This window comes from Rhinopithecus roxellana, chromosome 21 (genome assembly GCF_007565055.1).
Source record: "Rhinopithecus roxellana isolate Shanxi Qingling chromosome 21, ASM756505v1, whole genome shotgun sequence".
Classification (NCBI taxonomy): domain Eukaryota; kingdom Metazoa; phylum Chordata; class Mammalia; order Primates; family Cercopithecidae; genus Rhinopithecus; species Rhinopithecus roxellana.
In genome coordinates this window covers 57,062,972-57,084,847 of record NC_044569.1, presented here as the reverse complement: position 1 = coordinate 57,084,847, position 21,876 = coordinate 57,062,972, and the positions used below count along the sequence as shown (strand labels likewise).

Below are 21,876 nucleotides of genomic sequence, written 5' to 3'. Positions count from 1 at the left end.
CCACTCACTGCAGCCATAAACTCCTGGGCTCAATTGCTCCTCCCATTTCAGCCTCCTGAGTAGCTGAGACTACAGGCGCATGCCACCACACCCAGATAATCTTTTAATTTTTCTGTAGAGACACGGTTTTGCCATGTTGCCCAGGCTAGTCTCCTGGGCTCAAGCAATCCACCAGCCTCGGCCTCCCAGCATGCTGGGATTACAGGCATGAGCCACTGCACTCAGCCCCAGAAAAATCTTTAAAAAGGAATGTCGGGGCCAGGCATGGTGGCTCCCCCGCCTATAATCTCAGCACTTTGGGAGGCCGAAGCAGGCGGATCACCCGAGGTCAGGAGTTTGAGACCAGCCTGGCCAACATGGTGAAACCCTATCTCTACTAAAATACAAAAATTAACCAGGCATGATGGCACATGCCTATAATCCCAACTACTCAGGAGGCTGAGGCAGGAGAATCGTCTGAACCCAGGAGGTAGAGGTTGCAGTGAGCAGAGATTGTGCCACTGCACTCCAGGCTGGGCATTGCAGTGAGACTCTGTCTCAAAATAAATAAATAAATAAAAATAAAAATAAAAGGAATGCCCATCACATTCTTCATATTCTACCTGGAATTCTTTCCTCCAAAAAGAAGAAAATTCCCAACCCATTAGCGGACCTTTGCAACTTGGCCCTATCTCCATCTGCCCTACCCATTCCTTTTGAAAACTCAAGGCACTGGCCCCACTTAACCATTCAAGTGCACTGACAATCATGACTTTGGTTAGGCTGCCCTAGCCTGGCATGCTCACTGGAAATCCAACTCAAACCTCAGGTTTAAATGTCTAAGCTCCTTAAGCACCAGGAGGCCTTGTTGGTCTTATTCACCACTATAGTTCCTGCAACTACAGCACTGCTGGCACACAGTAAACACTCAATAAATTAGTATTGTGAAAATAAAGAGGTTTTTATTATTATAACTGAATTACTATTATTATTATTATTATTATTTTGAGACAAGGTCTCACTTTGTTGCCCAGGCTGGAGTGCAGGGGCACAGTCACAGCTCACTGCAGCCTCAACCTCCTGGGCAATCCTTCCACCTCAGTCCCACAAGTAGCAGGGACTAAAGATGCACACCACCCCACCCAGCTAAGTTTTTTAATTTTTTATAGAAATGGGCTCTCAAAGCTGGGCGTGGTGGCTCACACCTGTAATTCCAGCACTTTGGGAGGCCGAGGCGGGGGATCACTTGAGGTCAAGAGTTTGAGACCAACCTGGCCAACATGGTGAAACCCCATCTCTACTGAAAAAACAAAAATTAGTCGGGCCTGGTGGCAGGCGCCTGTCTTAACTACTCGGGAGGCTGAGGTGGGAGAATCCTTTGAACCCAGGAGGCAGAGGTTGCAGTGAGCCAAGATTGCGCCACTGCACTCCAGCCTGGGCGACAGAGCAAGACTCCATCAAAACAAAAAAAAAAAGGAAGAAAGAGAGAGAAAGAGACTCTCACTATGTTGCCCAGGGTAGTCTCAAACTCCTGAGCTCAACTGATTCTCCTGTCTCAGCCACCCAAATTGCTGGGATTAGAGGTGTGAGCCACTGCACCCAGCCCCTCACAAATACTTTATCCACTCTATTTTCTATCCCCCTTCTATATAGCTCTCCCCTTTTATAGTCTCACAACTTTTTATTCAAATTATCACGTGTATTTCATTTTGCCTACAGAATTACAGTAACCCAAGAAACTTTATTTGGTCCCAAACTCTTTCCTAAAATAATAGAAGATACCGAAATCAGTATTCCTTAAAGGAACACAATGAAAATACAACACTTAGGCTGGGTACAGTTGCTCCCAACTGTAATCCCAACACTTTGGGAGGCCAAGGCAGGAGGACTGCCTGAGCCCAAGAGTTCAAGACAAGTCTGGGCAACATAGGGAGACTCCACCTCTATAAAAAATTTAAAAAGTAGCCAGGCATGGTGGCTCACGCCTATAATCCCAGCACTTTGGGAGGCCGAGGCAGGCAGATCGCCTAAGGTCAGGAGTTTGAGACCAGCCTGACTAACACGGAGAAACCCCGTCTCTACTAAAAATACAAAATTAGCCGGGCGTGGTGGCACATGCCTGTAATCCCAGCTAACTGGTAGGCTGAGGCAGGAGAATCACTTGAACTCGGGGGGCGGAGATTGCAGTGAGCTGTGATCGTGCCATTGCACTCCAGACTGGGCAACAAGAGCGAAACTCTGTCTCAAAAAAAAAAAAAAAAAAAATTAAAAAATCAGCTGAGAGTGATGGCATGAGCCTGTGGTCCCAGCTACTTGGGAGGCTGAGGTGGGAAGATTGCTTGAGCTTGGGAGGTTGAGGCTGCAGTGAGCTGTGATCATGTCACTGCACTCCAGCCTGGGTGACAGAGTAAGGGTGTCTTTAAAAAAAAAAAAAAAGCACACATACACAACATTTTTCACCTTTTACAGGTTTTTCTCAAGTACTGTCAATTCAGTAAACATGAATATGTGTTATTTCCACATCCTCAGTTACGTGCACGAAAATAAGGAAGATCTAAGATGATTTACCAAAGTAAGGTTTGGGTCTCTAGTGTACACGAATTCCAAACTTTAAAAAGAATACTGAAACTGCCTATCTATCAAGTCTGTTCATGCACGTGTCAACAAAAGCCGTAAGATTGGGAATCCCAACAAAACAACTTCTTGTATAATGAGTAACTACACAAGCGCACAGAATTTACTAGTCATACAATAAAGAGACTGAAAGTACCAATGTCACTATTAACATTAGGAGCAAGAAACCTTTGAAGGACACGCATTAGCCCTCAGTTCTAAAGGAACTGCATTAAATTAGAACCTAAAGCTGAATTTATCTTTACTATATGGGTTTTGAATTAATCATGATAACCATAAAACAAAGATTATGACAGCTACTCTCAAATAAATGCATGTTAAAGTAATATAAAGTGAATAAGTAACAACTACACTGTGAACTTACTCTAACAATGGGGAAAGTTTCCAGCTCCAATATCCAGTCCATCCCATTTTTCACAAAAAGGTATCAGAAAAAAAAATTTTCCCAAAAAGGTGTCAGAAAAAAAATTTTTCCCATTAAGAAATCTGATTCAGGCCGGGCGCGGTGGCTCACGCCTGTAATTCCAGCACTTTGGGAAGCCGAGGAGGGCGGATCACGAGGTCAGGAGTTCAAGAGCAGCCTGGCCAAAGTGGTGAAACCCCGTCTCTACTAAAAATACAAAAATTAGCTGGGCGTGGCTCATGCCCGTAATCCCAGCTACTCGGGAGGCTGAGGCAGGATAATTGCTTGAACCAGGACCGGGAGGCGGAGGTTGCAGTGAGCCGAGATCACACCACTGAACTCCAGCCTGGGCTACAGAGCGAGACTCCGTCTCAAATAAATAAATAAATAAATAAAATGGTTAGCGATGTGACTCCTCGGGACATCAGGTAGTAACTATCAATTGCAGGCCTCTAAAAATGCTTGTTAAACCAAAAGGCAATGCTCTGATTACTGGAGGAATCTAGATTGCCAGGATCAGCAAAACTACATTAGAAAGTTAATAGCTTCCATCCTTAAAATATCCCAAGAGAAGAAAGGGAGTGATTCAAACTGTTAGCATGTACCCAATACTACACAATAATAGCCTAAGCAAAATTGGCAGATGTATTTGTAATTAAGAAGTCCAACCTTGAGGAAGTATCATCAGTGGGATTTTAATTTTACTGGGTGGGAGGATTCAGAAAGCAAAAGGTCAGGCAAAAAAACGAAAAACCCATCCAAGCCGAAACTGCTCAAGGATCTACCTGGGAGGGCTCGTACCGATGTTCTCTACTTCAACCTGGGAGCATCAATTTTGCGATGGGGGCTACCGGGGACGGAGGGGGGCGGGGGGCGGGAGGCGGGGGGGAGGCGAGGGGGCAGGTGGACAATCTAAAAGTGAGAATGAATGGCTTGCGTAAAGGCGATAGTCTTTAACCCGGGTTCGTCAGTGTACACCCTCACCGGTTTTGAAATAAAGTTGACGAACTCCCCAGAAGCGGTCAATTTTGGAGACTGACACATCTCTCCCATTGACTGGAGGCGCCTGCCGACCGAAGGTAGTGGAGGCGCCGAGAGGCAGGCGGCGCCAAGCCTAAGAAAGCCTTTTCTCCCTCCTTCAAGGCCACTGCGGCCGCAGCCCTGGAGCTCTCCACTGCAGGGGCAGTTATCGGCGCCAGACCCCCGGCTCGCGGAGCTGGCGGAGTTGCCGCCACTGCTTCCCAGGCGGGCCTAGGAGCCAGAAAGTTGCGTGAAGACAACTCCAAGGCCGTGAAGCCGCTTCCCCCCGCAGCCCGGGGACTGCGGCACCTCAGCCTCTCCTCAGTACCCCACGGAAAAGGATTCGCCTCGACCCGGCCCCAGCGTCTGGGGGCTTGGGGTGCCGTAGCCAACTCCGCCGGGCCGGGAGGACGCGAGGGTCACCAGCGGCTGACGAGCAAGGAGGTTGGAGCGGTGCGATGCCCCGCGTCAGACGCCAGTCCAGGCTGCGAGTTCCCGGCACCCACCAGCCAGGCCCGCCAGGACTCCAGCGTCCGGACGCCGCAGAGCCCTCACCGCGGCCCGCAGCCCTCCGACTCGCCCTGACCCATCCCTGGGACGCAGCCCGGGCTCCGCAACTCGACCAGTAGCCAGGCCGCGGCCCTGCGCCCCTTCCCGCCTCACCTGCGCTCCGCTGCGACTCCGTGCCTCCTCGCTCGCTCCGCGCGCGCCCCGTCGGGGCACGCACCGACCCCCCGGCTGGGACTCTCCCCGCTGCGGTGACTCAGGACGCGACGGCCACCGCCGCCTTCTCCTCCTCGGAACAAGCGCCGGCGGCGAGCAGAGGGTCGCGGTCAGAGCCCCTGCCGGGACCAAAGTGAACCTCGCCGCCTCCGCAGCCTCTACCACCAAGTCCCTTCAGTCGTCCGCGCCGCCCCCAAGAAAATGTCACCAGAGGCCGTTCCGCTCGGCGCCTCACTTCCGCCCGGAAACACAGAGCCTGCGTCGGCCGGCTAGAGAGGCTGCTGCGCCGGGGACCTCTGGAGACTGGCGCCCGAGGCCCGAGAAAAGCCAGACAGCGCCATCTGGCGCGATGGAACCCGCGCTCCTCCCGCTGCAGACCGCGGGGCGTGAAGGCGCCGGCTCCCGGGGCTTCTTTCCTGCGCTCCCTCCTTCTGTTGAGACCGTCTCCTTCCAGAAATGTCTTTCCTGGGGTGTGTGAAAGCCACTCAATGCAAGACAAGGACAATGCCTTCAACAAAGGACAGCGCTCCCTTTTCTGTGCGCTGCTCAGTACTCACCCCCTCCTGAAGCCCGTCCGAAAGCAGCTCGCGGTGTCTGAATCTTTGAGTTGCTCCAGCGGAGAGCCCGCGCCCTTCTCTCCCCGCTTTTTCGCGGATGCGGACAGCTGGGCTCGGGGAGACTCAGCTGGGCTCGGGGAGACTCGGCTGAGGTCTTCTTGGGCAGCGGCACCAACATCTGCTCAAGTTTCAGCCCGGGCACCTTGCAGGCCTTGCAGATCGACCGCCGCCTGCTGGTGGGACGGGGCCCGCGGGGGAGGCGCCGCTCTGCCCCGAATTCCTCCTCTGCAGTCGCCCTCCGATTTGCAGTCAGCCCTGGGGAGGGTGGGGGAAAGGAGGTGAACCGAACCCCGAGAAAGGGGAGGAGGGCGCGGGCCAACTGGCGGGTAGAGGGCTTCCCAAGGAGAAGCAGGAGATGCTGAAGACGCATCTCACGACTCAAGATCTGGCCGAGGACCCGCACTCACCCAAAGCACTGCAGTGTTTTGAGAAGAAAAATAATAATAATAAAGCTTTCACCTCTACAGAGCTGTGCTGGAACCTCGGATGAGACCCGTCAAGAGGAGATTCTGAAAATCTCACACCGCTGGGTCCGTACTCCCCTAAACATCAGTATCCCCCTTCAGACCAGGCCCGTTAGTTCCCCCACTTCACTCATTTTTTCTGACTGCCTACAGGAGTGCGAGTTTTTCATCCCTAACTACAAGAATAATTATGAAAAGAAGATAACTTTTATTGAATGCCTATTACATACCAGGCACCTTGCATTTAAATGAGTTGAATTCATTGAATCCTCTTTACAACTCATAACAACCCTATGAGTTGGATGGCGTTACTGGCCCCAAGTTGCAAAGGTGGAAACTGAGGCACAGAGTGACCTGCCCAAGATGACACATCCAAGTAAGTGGCAGTGTTGGATTACAACACAGGCAGAGCTTACTTCTTAACCACAGCCACCCCTGCCTCATTGAGAATCACTGAAAACGTAGTGTGTGCTAGCTAAGTAGTTTATCTGTATATGTTATTTCACTCGTTCATTCATGTATTTACTTTCTGCTACCTGAGTCCTCAAGGGATTTGAGAGGTTGTGGGGTAGTGACAAGAGCCCAGCCTCTTTCAGGAAAAAAAGAAAGGAAAAAATCACTACTAAGATCACAACTGTCAGTCCGAAAATGAATGAGTCAATGTGGACAAATACACTGAGTTTTTAAAAGATTCCATGACAGTCTGATGTAACCAATGCTGCGGAAATACTGAAGTAGGACCCTGACTACTGAGATACCATCTTGGGTCCTTCTCCTGTTTTTTGTTGTTATTGTTGTTGTTTCTTTGTTTTTTGTTTTGTTTTGTTTTTTTCTTGAGACAGAGTCTTGCTCTGTCACCCAGACTGGAGTGTAGTGACACGATCTTGGCTCACTGCAACCTCTGCCCCCCGAGTTCAAGCGATTCTCCTGCCTCAGTCTCCCAAGTAGCTAGGATTACAGGCGAATGCCACCATGCCTGGCTAATTTTTTGTATTTTTATTAGAGACAGATTTCACCATGTTGGCCAGGCTAGTCTCGAACTCCTGACCTCAGGTTCTCCACCCGCCTCAGCCTCCCAAAGTGCTAGGATTACAAGTGTAAGCCACCGCACCAGGCCCCTTCTCCTGTTTAATACCAATAAGTCAGTTTCCTGCAGCGAATGGCCTTTGCATATTTTTGGAGGCTAGGGTATTTGACATCCTAATTACTAATATTTTTATTACTACTGTATTTCCATTATTAAATAGGACAGTTACTTGCTTCTTCCCCTTCTTCTGTAGGAGCAGAAGGGACCCTACTTCTGCCTCAAAATCTTCTGTGTATCCAATACTTAGCTCTACAAGCTCCTGAAATGCCATCTCCCCCATAAAACCAGCTCAGCCCAGACACAACCCCCATCACCACTACCCTTACTACCCACTCCATCCCGGCCTCCCACTGTGGGTCAAGACTCCCCTGCTCACACACACTCTCCTACAAACATGTCTGCCCTTGGCCTATCTGTAGGGTTACTACTAAATCATATTTGTCATCCTCAATTTCTGTCATAGCCCTAGAGTCCAGAGCCAAGCCTGTCAGAATCACTCTTCACCATCATTTTTTGCACCTGATATACCGCCTAGCCTGGGGTTAAGCCTGCAGCAGGTACCTGCCAGCCGTGGTGGCCTAGACAGTAGCATCAGGGTGTGGGTGGTCTGGCTTTGACTGTAATCTGATCTATCCTAACTGAGCAGGTTACTTCTACCATTTGCCCTGTAAAATGGACATGATTTTGAGAACCACCCTACAGATGATGAAAGTAGGGGGAGATGAGGGGAGGAGCCCTCATTTTTGGGCTCTGGTTTGCCCCCTCCCTTCCATCTCAGATTGCTAAGAATTGGGCAACCTAAGGCCAGGCGTGGTGGCTCAGGCCTGTAATCCTAGCACTCTGGGAGGCCAAGGCAGGTGGATCACTTAAGGTCGGGAGTTCAAGACCAGCCTGGCCAACATGGTGAAACCCCATCTCTACTGAAAAAAAAAAAAAAATATATATATATATATATATATATATATATATATATATATATATATTGGCCAGGCACGGTGGCTCATGCCTGTAATCCCAGCACTTTGGGATGCTGAGGCGGGCGGATCACTTGAGGTCAGGAGTTCAAGACCAGCCTGGCCAACATGGTGAAACCCTGTCTCTACTAAACATACGAAAAATTAACTAGGCGTGGTGGCACACACCTGTAATCCCACTGTAATCCCAGCTACTCCGGAGGCTGAGACAGGAGAATCACTTGAATCCTGGAGATGGAGGTTGCAGTGAGCCAAGACTATGCCACTGCACTCCAGCCTGGGTGACAGAGTGAGATCTGTCTCAAAAAAAAAAAAAAAGCCAGGTGTGATGGCACGCTTCTGGAGTGGCACACTCCTGTAGTCCCAGCTATCTGGGAGGCTGAGGCAGGAGAATCGCTTGAACCTGGGAGGCAGAGGTTGCAGTGAGCTGAGATTGTGCCACTGCACTCCAGCAAGACCCTGACTCAAAAAAAAAGGGGGCAACCTGGCCTCCCTCAAATAACCACCCACCCCTACCATAGCCAGCAGCCACTAGGATCGCCAGTGGCCTCCGGGAAAATGCTGACCTTCTGCACAATAGTAGCCACAGAACCTCAGACAAGTCACCGCTTCCAGGGTTAACATGACTCGCTCTGCCTCACAGCGTCATTCCATGGGATTAAATGGCTTCCTCCAACACAAGGACATCCAGAAGCATTCTAAGGACTCTAAGTAGTGGAAGATCAGACAGTTGTCAGGACCAGGGGCTCTGGGGTTTGATAGATCTGATGTTGGACCGAGTTCTGCCTCTCTCTAGCAGAGTGACCCTCAGACAGTTATGTAACCTCACTGAGCCCCATTGTCCTCACCTGTCAGACATGGATGACGCCCCCAGTACTCCCTTGCAGGCTCTGGAGGAGTGAGGGTAGAATGACTCATGATTTCAGCTCTCTGCTCCATGCTGGGCTCAGGCAGAATGCTCTAGAACGAGGCTGCCGCTCCGATGGCAGCACTCCAGGCCAGCACCTTCTAGGCCACAGACTCTCAGTGGTCAAATACAAGTGAAATTTCCATCTCAACAGACTCATTTTTCCAGAGCAGCAGGTTCACGTGGAACCAGAATGGAACAGTGCAGAAGGATACCATGAAAATGGAGCCAAGGGTGACTGGGAGGGGGGCCCCTTTCCCCCACAAACTTCCAGCTCCCCACCCTGGTTCTCTGGGCTGGTCAATTAAGACTCATCTGTCTTGGATAAAGTACTCTGAAACCCAGTTCCAAATCTCTCTTTCCAACCAGGTGATCCCCCAGAAACTCCATCTATTTAGAAAGTCTGTAAGTTCTGAAAAAGGAAAAAAAAAAAAGTGAAAATAAATGCAAAGGACAGTTTCATTTTTTTTTTTCGTTGGTTTTTTGTTTTGTTTTGTTTTTTTGTTTTGTTTGTTTGTTTGCTTGTTTTTGAGACCGGGTCTCACTCTGTCTCCCAGGCTGGAATGCAGTGGCATAATCACAGCTCACTGCAGCCTCAACTTCCTGGACTCAAGCAATCCTCCCACTTGAGCCTCCCAAGTAACTGGGACTACAAGCAATTTTTAAAAATTCTGTAGCCGGGCACAGTGGCTCACGCCTGTAAACCCAGCACTTTGGGAGGCCAAGGCAGGCAGATCACCTGAGGTTAGGAGTTCAAGAACAGCCTGACCAACGTGGAGAAACCCCATCTCTACTAAAAATACAACATTAGCTGGGTGTGGTGGTGCATCCTTGTAATCCCAGCTGCTCAGGAGGCTGAGGCAGGAGAATCGCTTGAACCCAGGAGGCAAAGGTTGTGATGAGCCAAGATAGCGTCATTGCACTCCAGCTTGGGCAACAAGAGTGAAACTCCCTCTAAAAATAGTAATAATAATAAAATGAAAATGTTTGTAGAAACGGGGTCTCACTATGTTGCCCAGGCTGGTCTTGAACTCCTGGACTCAAGACATCTTCCTGCCTCGTCCTCCCAGTGTTGGGATTACAGGCGTGAGCCACCATGCCTGGCCCAAAGGACAGATTTTAAATTTAACAAGTATGTATAAGCCTCTTATTTTTTAATGAAAAGGAATTATCCTGTATGACATGGTGCCTGACCTTGGGGGACCTCCTGGGTGGGGCAGAGGCTCCTCTGACACCCCATCTAAACTAGCACCTGCACTCCCTGTTACTGCACCCGTCTTCTTCTTAACACATGCCCTCATGTGTTCCTGCTTTGCATGCTCTTTTTCGCTTCCATCAGACACACCAGAGGGAGAGCGGCCGGGGGGTGGGGTCCTTGCTGTCTGACCATGCTCAGAGCCTCACGCAGAGACCCCAGACACACTCAGTGCAAGTGTAGTGAATGGAGGAAGTAGACCTAAGATTCCGAAACCTACAAGGATGTCAAAACAAGGAAGTGGTGCCAGGTGCCAAGTGGGTGAGAAGTCAGGAGAAAGGAGAGACCCCTGCAGACAAGGCAATAGGGGAATGCCTCAGGGAGGGTCTGAAACCTGCCTACAGGTGGTTAAAAAGGAGGAAGACTCCCCAGCACTTTGGGAGGCCAAGGCGGGTGGATCACAAGGTCAGAAGATCCAGACCATCCTGGCTAACATGGTGAAACCCTGTCTCTACTAAAAATGCAAAAATTAGCCAGGCGTGGTGGTGCATGCCTGTAATCCTGGCTACTCTGGAGGCTGAGGCAGAAGAATCACTTGAACCCGGGAGGCGGAGGTTGTAGTGAGCCAAGATCACGCCATTGCACTCCAGCTTGAGCAACAAGAGCGAAACTCCATCTCAAAAAAAAAAAAAACAAAGGAGGAAGACTCAGTGCCTTGAGAGCAGAGCCAGGTCATCCTTCTTCACTGCCCCCTTGGTGTCCAGCATAGAGCCTGGCAGATGGGACAGCCAAAAAGAGTTTGTGTGATTGAAAGGACAAGTGTGCAGAGAAGCTGACTTTGTGGAAGGGGTGGTAAGAGGTAGAAAAGCCCCTGGGATATTTGGAGAACAACTACCCAAGGGCCAGATGCCTGCGGCTGGACAGCAGAGGAGTGAGGAGAGAGAAGGCTTCAAGGGAAGTTGGGGGACTGAGTGAGAGTGTAAGAAGCCTGGGATTTATTATTTATTTTTATTTTTAATTGTGTTTAATTTTATTTTATTTTGAGACAGAGTTTCGCTTGGTCGCCTGGACCAGAGTAGTGCAGTGGCACAATCTTGGCTCGCTGAAACCTCCGCCTCCTGGGTTCAAGTGATTCTCTTCCCTTAAGCCTGTCAAGTAGTAGCTGAAACTACAGGCGCCCGCCAGCACGCCCAGCTAATTTTTGTACTTTTAGTAGAGACAGGTTTCACCATGTTGGCCAGGCTGGTCTTAAACTCCTGACTTCAGGTGATCGCCCTCCTTGTCCTCCCAAAGTGTTGGGATTACAGGCGTGCGTCACCGCGACTGGCTGAGACGCTGCTTTGGAAGAAAGCGCTTGGTAAAACTTCAAAGCCCTTGTAACATCAGCTTTATGGAGACTGTCTTCATGTTCCTCTCCCCAGCTCCCAAAAACTACAGTATTTAATTAAAGACAAAATCAGGGTATCTGTGGTAGAATAAAAAATACACATCTGGTCTTTGCCCCAGTTCCTGGCACAAAGCTCTTAAAAGCCTCAGGATCTCCTGAATGGTAGGAATGTCCTTTGTTATTCAGGATGAGCCCCTTTCAGCCACACCTGAGTGTGGCTCTTGGAGAGTCCCTAGATAGTTTCTGGATGAGGGCTGGTCACCACAGGAACCAATCATATGATTAGAGAGAGGGTTGGAACATTCAACCCCCTCCCCACCCACAACCTCCCAGGATAGAAGAGGGCTTGGAGATTGAGTTCAATCACCAAAGTCTAAGGAAACTTCAGTAAAATCCCCAAAACCACGTGTCAGAGAGTTTCCAGTTGGTGCTGGGAGGATGGCCCACTGGAGAGGACATAGAAGCTCAAAGCTATAATCCGCCTTTCTTCCTTGCCTAAGGTAAGGAAGGATATTATAAAGGATCCAACTCAGGACCTCCCATTTAGATTCCTGAGTTGAATCCTTTATAATAAGCTGGTATTAGTAAGGAAAGTGCTTTCCAGAGTTCTGTGAGCCTGCTAGTGAATTATTGAATTTAAGGGGGGAGAGGTCATGGGAACCCCCAAATTCACAATCTGCTAGATGTAAGTGTGGGTAGCCCAGGCACCTCACTTCTGGCTAGCATCTGAAGTAGGGGCAGTCTTGTGGTACTGGGCCCTTACCCTGTGGGGTTTGAAATAACTCTCGGTGGTTAGTGTCAGAATTGCATTGAATTGTTTGGATACTCACTTGCCGTCAGAGAATTAGAAAACTGGTACCAGACAAAAAAATAAAAATAAAAAATACAGGATTCTAAAACTTTGACTTCATTTTTATTTATTTTTTATTTTTATTTTTTTTGAGGCAGAGTTTCACTCTTGTTGCCCAGGCTGGAGTACAATGGCACAATCTCGGCTCACCACAACCTCTGCCTCCCAGATTCAAGCGATTCTCCTACCTCAGCCTCCCAAGTAGCTGGAATTTACAGGCATGCACCACCATGCCTGGCTAATTTTTTGTATTTTTAGTAGAGACAGGGTTTCTTCATGTTGGTCAGGCTGGTCTCAAACTCCCAACCTCAGGTGATCCATCTGCCTCGGCCTCCCAAAGTGTTAGGATTACAGGTGTGAGCCACCGTGCCTGGCCTATTTATTTTATTTTATTTACTTTATTTTATTTTTTTGAGATGGAGTCTCACTGTGTCACCCAGGCTGGAGTGCAGCGGCGCCATCTTGGCTCACTGCAAACTCTGCCACCTGGGTTCAAGTGATTCTCTCCTGCCTCAGCCTCCCAAGTAGCTGGGACTACAGGCACGTGCCCCCATGCCCGGCTAATTTTTGTATTTTTAGTACAGATGGGGTGTCACCATGTTGGCCAGGCTTATCTTGAACTCCTGACCTCAGGTGGTCTGCCTGCCTTGGCCTCCCAAAGTGTTGGGATTATAGGTGTGAGCCACCGTGCCTGGCCTATTTATTTTTATTTTTAAATTGTTTTTAGAGACAGGGTCTCTCTATATTACCCAGGCTGGAGTACCATGGCATGATCATAGCTCACTGTAACTTTGGACTCCTGGGCATAAGCAATCCTCCCACATCAGCCTCCTAAGTAGCTAGGACTAGAGGCACATACCACCATGGCCAGCTAAATTTTTTTTTTTTTTTTTTTTTTTTTAGAGACAGGGTTTCACTCTGTTGTCCAAGCTGGTCTGGAGCTTCTGGCCTCAAGCGATCCTCCTGCAATGGCCTCCCAAAGAGATGGGATTATACGCATTAGCCACTGTGGCTGGCCTGACTTTAAATAAATGTGTCATATTTGGTTTGAACTAAATATGTTATATTAAGCAAGACCAGTCCTAAGCCAAATCTCGAGAGGATTCCTTGCCTTCCTTCCATGTGACCCTCTCTACCTTTTATTTAGGTGGCAGTCAAAGTGGTCATTCCCCCAAACACCAGAAGGTGAGTTGGTTTCATGCTCTGCCTCTCCCAGGGGTCTTGAATTATAAAGGAGTGCCTCTGAGGTGGAATCCATGGGAATTCATCTTTCCTGGTGACATTTCAGGTAGAGTAGTGGGTGGGGAAAATATTACCAGGTGGGGACCATCCCAACATTCCTTGTGAGCACACATGATTACATGCCCGTCTTCTCTAGGTGCGTATTAAGAGAGCCAAATGATGCATGTTGTTCGATTTTATTCTAGAGGTATTCATTGGAAGCCTGCCCACTAACCACAAGGCACATTGTTAGGCTCTTGTCATATAATCCTCATGACAATGAGCAGGACAGGTAGGTTTTACAGAGAAGGAAACTGAGGCTCAGAGAAGACAGTTCACCTAAGCAAGTCACATGGGCTAAAGGGCAGGGAGGGAATCAGGATTCCTGGAAGAGAACGTGGTCACCTCCCTCAGGATTACTGCTGTCTGTCTAAGAACAGGGCTCAACCTAGAAACACATCACAATAGCAGAGGGGGTTGATGCAGTATAGGGACATGTTGCAGGGAGAAATTAATTCCCAAGAACACCAAGGACTTCTTGGAAGAGGAAGCTTTTGACTAGAGTCTTGGAGAAAGAGCAAAGCTTCCACGGATAGAGATGAAGAGAAAGGTATCCCAGGCAAAGTCTGGCATAAGGGAAGGCTGGCATCAGGAAAGTACAGGGCACAGCCAGACTCCAAAATAGGTGTGTCTTTCATACAAATGATATATAAGGGTTATGGTTTGGGCCCTTATCCCCCTCCCCTCCAATTTCGTTTTTGTGTTTTTGCTTATTCATGCCAAGAATGTACATTTGCATAGAGCTTAACTTGAACCCTCTTATAAGTAGGATTTCATTAGCTCCTCTAAACAGCCCTGAAAGGTAGTTAGGGTAGGTGGATATTGCTACCATTTTGCAGAGCTTATACAACTAACACCAAAAGATTTCAAATAAATGCCTATTGAATGAATGAATGAATGAATGAATGAATGAATGAATGAGTTGCCCAAGGCCACCAGCACTAAATGGGAAAATAGGGACTAAACCTCATTCTGCTGCCTCCAAATCCCAAACTCTTTTCACTACCGTACATATCTGTGGGACTTAGCAGTGCCATTGTGTGTGCATATTGGGGGTGGGGAATTAGACTCATTATTGTGTTTTATAATGTGCTGATCATCTGAAAAAACTCTGGGCAGGAGAACAATACAAGCATTCATTGAAGTACTTCAATAGACTGACAGCAGCAACAATAACCTAAAATTAAATGAAGCAGAGTATCTCATGTGAGTCGTCTCTTGAGGAGTCCAGTGCAAAGGCACCAGGCCTTGGGGAAATAGACTGGGACTCCCTAGGAGAAAGACAAAGCAGAGATTTACAGAACCTGGTTGGGGGCTGGGGACAGCAGACTAGGAGGGCCCCCACCAGCCAGGTGACAAACCCCCAGGACCACAGACCTCTGGGTAGCTTTCAAAAGCCTCCACAATTCGTGAGTAGCTGTAATTTACTGGTAACCACGAGTAAGCACCAGCCTAGAAGGGACCTCAGAGATCACTACCGTATTTTAAACAGTTCCGGCTGGGCGCAGTGGCTCACGCCTGTAATCCCAGCACTTCGGGAGGTTGAGGCAGGCGGATCACGAGGTCAGGAAATCGAGACCATCCTGGCTAACACAGTGAAATGCCGTCTCTACTAAAAATACAAAAAATTAGCTGGGCATGGTGGCAGTCGCCTGTAATCCCAGCTACTCCGGAGGCTGAGGCAGGAGAATGGCGTGAACCCGGGAAGGGGAGCTTGTAGTGAGCCGAGATCGTACCACTGCACTCCAGCCTGGGTGACAGACCAAGACTCCGTCTCAAAATAAATCAATAAAGTAAAAAAAAAAGAGTCCCAACATAATGGCATCTCTGTACTAACTTCACTTTTTGAAGAAATGTGTCCTTAAAGTGCATAGTACAACTGTTCTAGCTTTTTAATTCTGCTGGTGGTTTCTTTCATTAGCTCTTCGAGTCATCAGAAGGGCAGAAGGCCAGCTCTGCAGGGAGGCATACCTAAATCTGTCCCTGGGATATCAGGGAGGCCTGGCTGAGTGAAGCCAGGCCCACCACAAGTCGAGGATGCCTGCAAAGCTGGAGGGTGAGCTGCAAATCTGGCCCCATCCCTTTAATCTGAGAGAGCACACACGCATGCACTTAGGGTCAGACTTGGGGGTATATAAGGTACATACGGCCAGTCTCTGCCTGCAGACAACTAAGACTGTCAGAGGTGTTTGAACCAGAGCAACTCCATCTTGAATAAGGGCAGAGTAAAATAAGAGTGAGAGCTACTGGCTGCATTCCCAGGAAGTTAGGCATTCTAAGTCACAGGATGAGATAGGAGGTCGCCACAGATACAGGTCACAAAGATCTTACTGATAAAACAGCATGCAGTAAAGAAGCTGACCAAATCCTACCAAAACCAAGATGGTGACGGAATTGACCTCTGGTTGTCCTCACTGCTCATTATAAGCTAATTATAATACATTAGCATGCTAAGAGACACTCCCAGCAGGGTCATGACAGTTTACAAATGCCATGGCAACATCAGGAAGTTACCCTATGTGGTCTAAAAGGGGAGGAACCCTCAGTTCCAGGGTAATTACCCATCCTTTTCCAGGAAAACTCATGAATAATCCATCGCTTGTTTAGCATACAATCAAGAAATAACCATAAAATAGCCAACCAGCAGCCCAGGGCTGCTCTGCCTATAGAGCAGCCATTGTTTTATTCCTTTCTTTTCTTTTCTTTTTTTTTTTTTTTTTTGAGATAAAGCTTCACTCTTGTTGCCCAGGCTGGAGTGCAATGGTATAATCTCAGCTCGCTGCAACCTCCGCCTGCCAGGTTCAAGTGATTCTCCTGCCTCAGCCTCCCAAGTAGCTGGGACTATAGGTGCCCACCACCACACCTGGCTAGTTTTTTGTATTTTTAGTAGAGACAGGGTTTCACCATGTTGGCCAGGCTGGTCTTGAACTCCTAGCCTCAGGTGATCCACCCACCTCAGCCTCCCAAAGTGCTGAGATTACAGGCGTGAGCCACTGCGCCTGGCCTGTTCCTTTACTTTCTTAATAAACTTGCTTTCACTTTACTGTATGGATTCACCTGGAGTTCTTTCTTGCGCAAGATCCAAGAACCCTCTCTTTGGGTCTGGATTGGGACCCCTTTCCGGTAACAAGACCTGTTAGTGAAATAATCAGAGGCCAAGCAAGGTGGCTCACACCTGTAATCCTAGCACTTTGGGAGGCTGAGGTGGAAGGATTGCTTGAGCCCAGGAGTTCAAGACCAGTCTGGGCAACATAAGGAGACACTGTCATCTCTACAAAAAAAAAAAATCAGCTGGGCGTGGTGGTGTGTGCCTGTAGTCCCAGCTACTTTGGAGGCTGAGGTGTGAGGATCACTTGGGCCTGGAAGGTCGGGGCTGCAGTGAGCCGTGATCTCACCATTGCACTAAGCCTGGGTAACACAGTAAGACCCTGCTTCAAAAAAACGAAAAAAGAAGCAAACAGAGCGGTTCCTGAATGAGTTGCCTTCACTACAGGAAGCCTTACCTAAGGCAAAAATATGAACCCAAAGTTTATCTTCGGTGTGTCCTTCCCTGCTATGCTCATGACCTCTTAAACCCAGCCAGTGCCTTCTCTCATCATTCAAGGCCCCAGGACCTCACCCCCTTTGCCCCTCCTGACTTCCAATAACCACACCTTCCTGGCCTAGGATTCAATCTCGAAGGCTTCCATACTCCATGTCTTAACAACAATTATAGAAACTAATTCTTACTAGAGTGGTAGCTGACTAATAGTGCCCTTCCTAGGTGACAAAACACTTCTGTCCATCTAAAACAAACACTTCTCTAGAAGCAGTCAAGGAGTGACATACAGGGTAGGAATTTCAAAGACTAAGGCAGGTCAGCTCAGGAGAGGGAGATCTTTTTGTTGAGTCATGTTTTTTGTTTTGTTTTGTTTTGGTTTTGGTTTTATTTTTGAAGATGGTCTCACTCTGTTGCCCAGGCTGGAGTGCAGTGGTGATCACAGCTCACCTCAGTCTCGACTTCCCAAGCCAGGTTTTTTGTTTTGTTTTTTCCTCACTGCAACCTCTGCCTCCCAGGCTCAAGGAATTCTCCTGTCTCAACCTCCCTAGTAGCTGGGACTACAGGCACACACCATCATGTCCAACTAACTTTCGCATTTTTAGTAAAGACAGGGTTTCACCATATTGGTCAGGCTGGTCTCAAACTCCTGACCTCTGATGACCCACCCACCTCGGCCTCCCAAAGTGCTGGGATTACAGGTGTCAGTCACCGCACCCGGCACCCAAGCCAGGTTTTATAGAATCCTCAAATTATAACATTCTGGTGGCCTAAGAAGGCCAGTCTAACACACACACGCTTGTGGGTTCTTACTGATTCACGAATCCAACTATTTTCTAGTCCTGGTGTACCAGGAACCAGGAAAATACAAAGCTCTATAATTTATTTATTTTTTATTATTTTTTTTTATTTTTAAAAAATGTTTGAGTCTTACTCTGTCACCCAGGCTAGAATGCAGTGGCGCAATCTCAGCTCACTGCAACCTCCACTTCCTGGATACAAGTGATTCTCCTGCCTCAGCCTCATGAGGAGCTGGAACTATAGACATGCACCCCCACACCCAGCTAATTTAACTCTAGAATTTATAATACAAAAAGACAAGAATAACTCAGAGGAAAAGAACAATAAGAAGACAATTGAGCTGGGTGCAGTGGTCCACACCTATTATCTTAGCTACTCTGGAGGCTGAGGCAGGAGGATCGTGTGAGGCCAGGAGTTTGAGGCTACAGTGAGCTATGATTGCTCTACTGCACTCTAGCTCTGGATGACAGAGCAAGAAGTCATCTCGAAAACATAAACATAAAAAAAAATTAAATTTAAAAAAAAAGGACCATTGAGAGCTAAAGCTAAATCTGTGCTATTGATATTGTTAGAGCTATATTAATTCACAGAGGGAAAATGTCATTGTGGAAATGAGTCCACAATGGACTCATAGTGTGAAAAGAGTCCCACACTATTGTGGGATAAGACTGAGTCTAAAATGTAGATAGAATACAAGTATGGAATGTTCCAGGCCTTTCCAAAGGGTAGTGAAAAGGTTCCCCTGGAACTCTTTTCTTACTTTTCCAAAGATTTCCACTTAATTTCAGAAGCTTCTAGAATCCATCTCCTCAAATCCATCCAACCTTTGGGGTTATATTGATGGCAGGGAGCAACCATCACCCTAACTGGGGGTGGGGGGGGCACTGCCACAAGAACTGTAGGAAACTTGTTTCCATTCTAGCAGGTCATGATCCTTTTATAATCCTGTTCCTTCAGCCTGTCCTTTGAGAGAGGTGTGTTCTCAGCTAGAAACTCTAAATTGGTATTGTTGAACTGGAAGAGTCAGGAGCGCTCAGGAGACAGCTTATTATCATGCGAAGCCCAAAAGAGATTGCCCCTGGCTACAAGGGGGTGGGAATGTACAGTCACTGCCAAGGCCACTCATCCCTGCCAGTGGGCCTGCCAGAGCCTTGTAGCAGCAAGAACTCTGTACCACTCAGGGCTCACCCCAGCCAGTTCTAGGAGCTCAGCAGAGGCCCCGGCTGCTAAAAGGCTGCCTCTGCCCTGCTCACATCTCTCCCTGAAACAAGGACTGTTTATTGTTGCTTTGTCTTCTCCTCAGTTGTCCTCCTGAGACTGCCCCCAGAGGGCTGACAAGAATTGTGTGCTGGGTTCTGGACAGAAATAGAGTTGTAATTAAACACTAATTAATAAGGCTGCCCTCTGCCCACTTTCTTGCTAAAAGTCAGTAGTTCCTGACCATTTGCATTGCCTTTTTGCCTACAGGTAGGACCTCTGACATTAGGGTCATAAGACTAATAATTGATTTGCATCCCCATGGTTCCTGGCTGGAGTACAGTGGCACCACCCGATCTCAGCTCACTGCAACCTCCACCTCCCGTTCAAGGAGGTTCAAGAGATTCTCTTGCCTCAGCCTCCTGAGTAGCTGGCATTACAGGCATGCGCCACCACACCCGGCAAATTTTTTGTATTTTTATTAGATACAGGTTTTCACCATGATGGCTAAGCTGGTTTCCAACTCCTGACCTCAAGTGATCCACATGCCTCGGCCCTCAAAGTGCTGGGATTACAGGTGTGCACCACTGTGCCCGACCTAAAAGGTTTTTCAGACCCCCCAATTCCAGCACCCAGTCTGAAGACCCCCACAGAGGAACAGGAGCCGTGTGAGAATACAGCTTTTTCGTCTCCCTGTCCCAGGACTTCAGCCTGCACTCTTCCACCAATCAACGATCTCCGCACTTCTGCCCACTCCAAAACCCTTAAGAACCCTAACCTCAAATTCCCTGGAGAGATGGAGATGAGGTTTTCTCCCATCTCCTCATTCAGTGACCCTACAGTTAAACCTCTTTTTCTGGGCAACCCGGTGTCTTGGCATATTGACTTGCTGTGTGCATCAGGCAAGCAGACAATGATGGCTCCACTGCCCTCGCTTTTCCTTCTAATCTCCATTTTGTGCTGCAGCTTCTTCCTCACTCTTCTCTTTTGCATGGTGCCCCAGCTCACACCTTGGTCCACATTTACCCTCCAGTCACTGTTGCAGTTGCCTGTGGGTGTCACCTGCCCCAGGGTTTCCCTCCTGGGGCACTCTGGATTGCACATGGACAAACCTAGAAGAGAGAAGTTAACATCCTATGGGGCAACCTTGAACCGAGGGGGCCAGAACTGGTGGATAAACATTCTCTATTATTTCCCTCAGATGAACAATTTTGAAGCTCGTTCTTTGGTTCCCTTTAGGGGCAAACAGGTGGACCAAGCCCAGGCGGCCTTCTTGGAGACGAGCTTGAGAAGGCAGCACACATTGGAATGGCTCTCCCTCCTTCCTCAGGTCACTCTCCCCAGTTCCTCACTCCTGTTCTGGGGTAATTCCCAAAATAAATGACCTGTGTGCCAGCTCTTGTCTCAGACTCTGCTTCTTTGGGAAACCCCAGCTGACAGCTCTCCTTTCTCCCCAGGCCTCACTCTGTTTTTCCTTCTCCGTGCTGCTGTTTTTCTTCTCAAGGTCTGTTCTCCTCAGTCAGCCTCGGAGACACTGTGTTCCCAGGCAGGCTGCACGTGACGAGGTGGGAGAGTATACCTCCACTTGGCTCGCTGGAAACAAAGACAACCAAGGTCAAGGAGGGCAGCAAGGACAAGAGAGGGGCTAAAGAGGGGAGAGGGATGCTTCCAGTCTTAAGAAGTCTTCTTTGGAATAGAGGGGACTGGTCTAGCCCGAAAGTGAGTGCGGCCTGATGTTCTTCCTGGATACTCTGCGCTCCTTGGAGGTAGGCCTGATGCTGGTTGGTGGCAGGATCTGCAGGTCTCAGAGGATCCTTCCTGTCCTGCACAGTTCACCTGGGCTTTCTCTGGGTGGGGCTTCTTCTCCAGCCTCCAAGTGTACAACTTGACCTTGAGCAGCCCTCTGTTCTCCGTCCTCACTGAAGACACAGTAGAAGGACTTTATTTACATCTAGTCTGTGGCAGGAAGGACTCATCCACTGAAGGGGTTCCCATCTGTGTCAGGCTTGGCTCAGGCTGTTGGAAGGACCTGTCACCATCTAGTCTCAGGCATGGTAAAACACTCCCCATGCCAGGTGTGGTGGCTCATGCCTGTAATCCTAGCACTTTGGGAGGCCAAGGCCAGCCAGATCACTTGAGGTCAGGAGTTCGAGACCAGCCTGGCCAATATGGTGAAATGCTATTTCTACTAAAAATACAAAAAAACAAAATTAGCAGGAAATCGCTTGAACCCAGGAAGCAGAGCTGCAGTGAGCCAAGATCGCAGCACTGCACTGCAGCCTGAGCAACAGAGAAAGACTCTGTCTCAAAACAAAACAAAGCAAAACAAAACAAAACACACTCCCCAAACGGTCACACTCCAAGCAACAGGCAAGGGAACAAGAGAGTAAATTCTGGACTGATTCAAGCCTTGACAAAATTTCTAGGGTGGAAGAACGAGAAGGAGAGCAACATTTCAGGAATAAACAAGTTCAGAATTTATGTGTAGTAAATAATACTTTAGCCCTCCAACTAAGTATGCAAGAAACATCACTTTCTTCATTTCCTAGAAATCAATTTGATTTCTACTTTAAGGCCCCCACCTGGCAGGAGAATTCATGCCAGTCATTGCTGAGGTTTCATTTCCCTTCCCCACCCAGGAAACTCCAGACACAATAGTTCTAAGAAGACACAGATGTGGCCAGAGGAAGTCCTTCCAGGTGTAGCACTCAACCTAGTCTGCTCTATTGGGCAAGACAGACATGGGGTCTCCTCCCATTAGGACGAGTGATAGCATAATAGAATAGAGTCCTAGGAACTGAGACAAGGAAGCTGCAAAC

General features: G+C 48.5%; 1 protein-coding gene across 2 annotated transcripts in view; it reads right to left on the bottom strand.

The window, feature by feature from the left end:
* The window catches only part of RNF165 (ring finger protein 165), a 293,800-nt gene extending 288,491 nt beyond the window's left edge, over positions 1-5,309 (bottom strand). The window contains exon 1 of one of the 2 annotated variants that reach the window (XM_030925830.1): positions 4,700-5,309. The gene's annotated coding sequence lies outside the window, so the exon portion shown is untranslated. The remainder of the gene's footprint in view (positions 1-4,699) is intronic. The other variant, XM_010386824.2, reaches the window with a different exon arrangement.
* Positions 5,310-21,876: the final 16,567 nt, after the last annotated feature.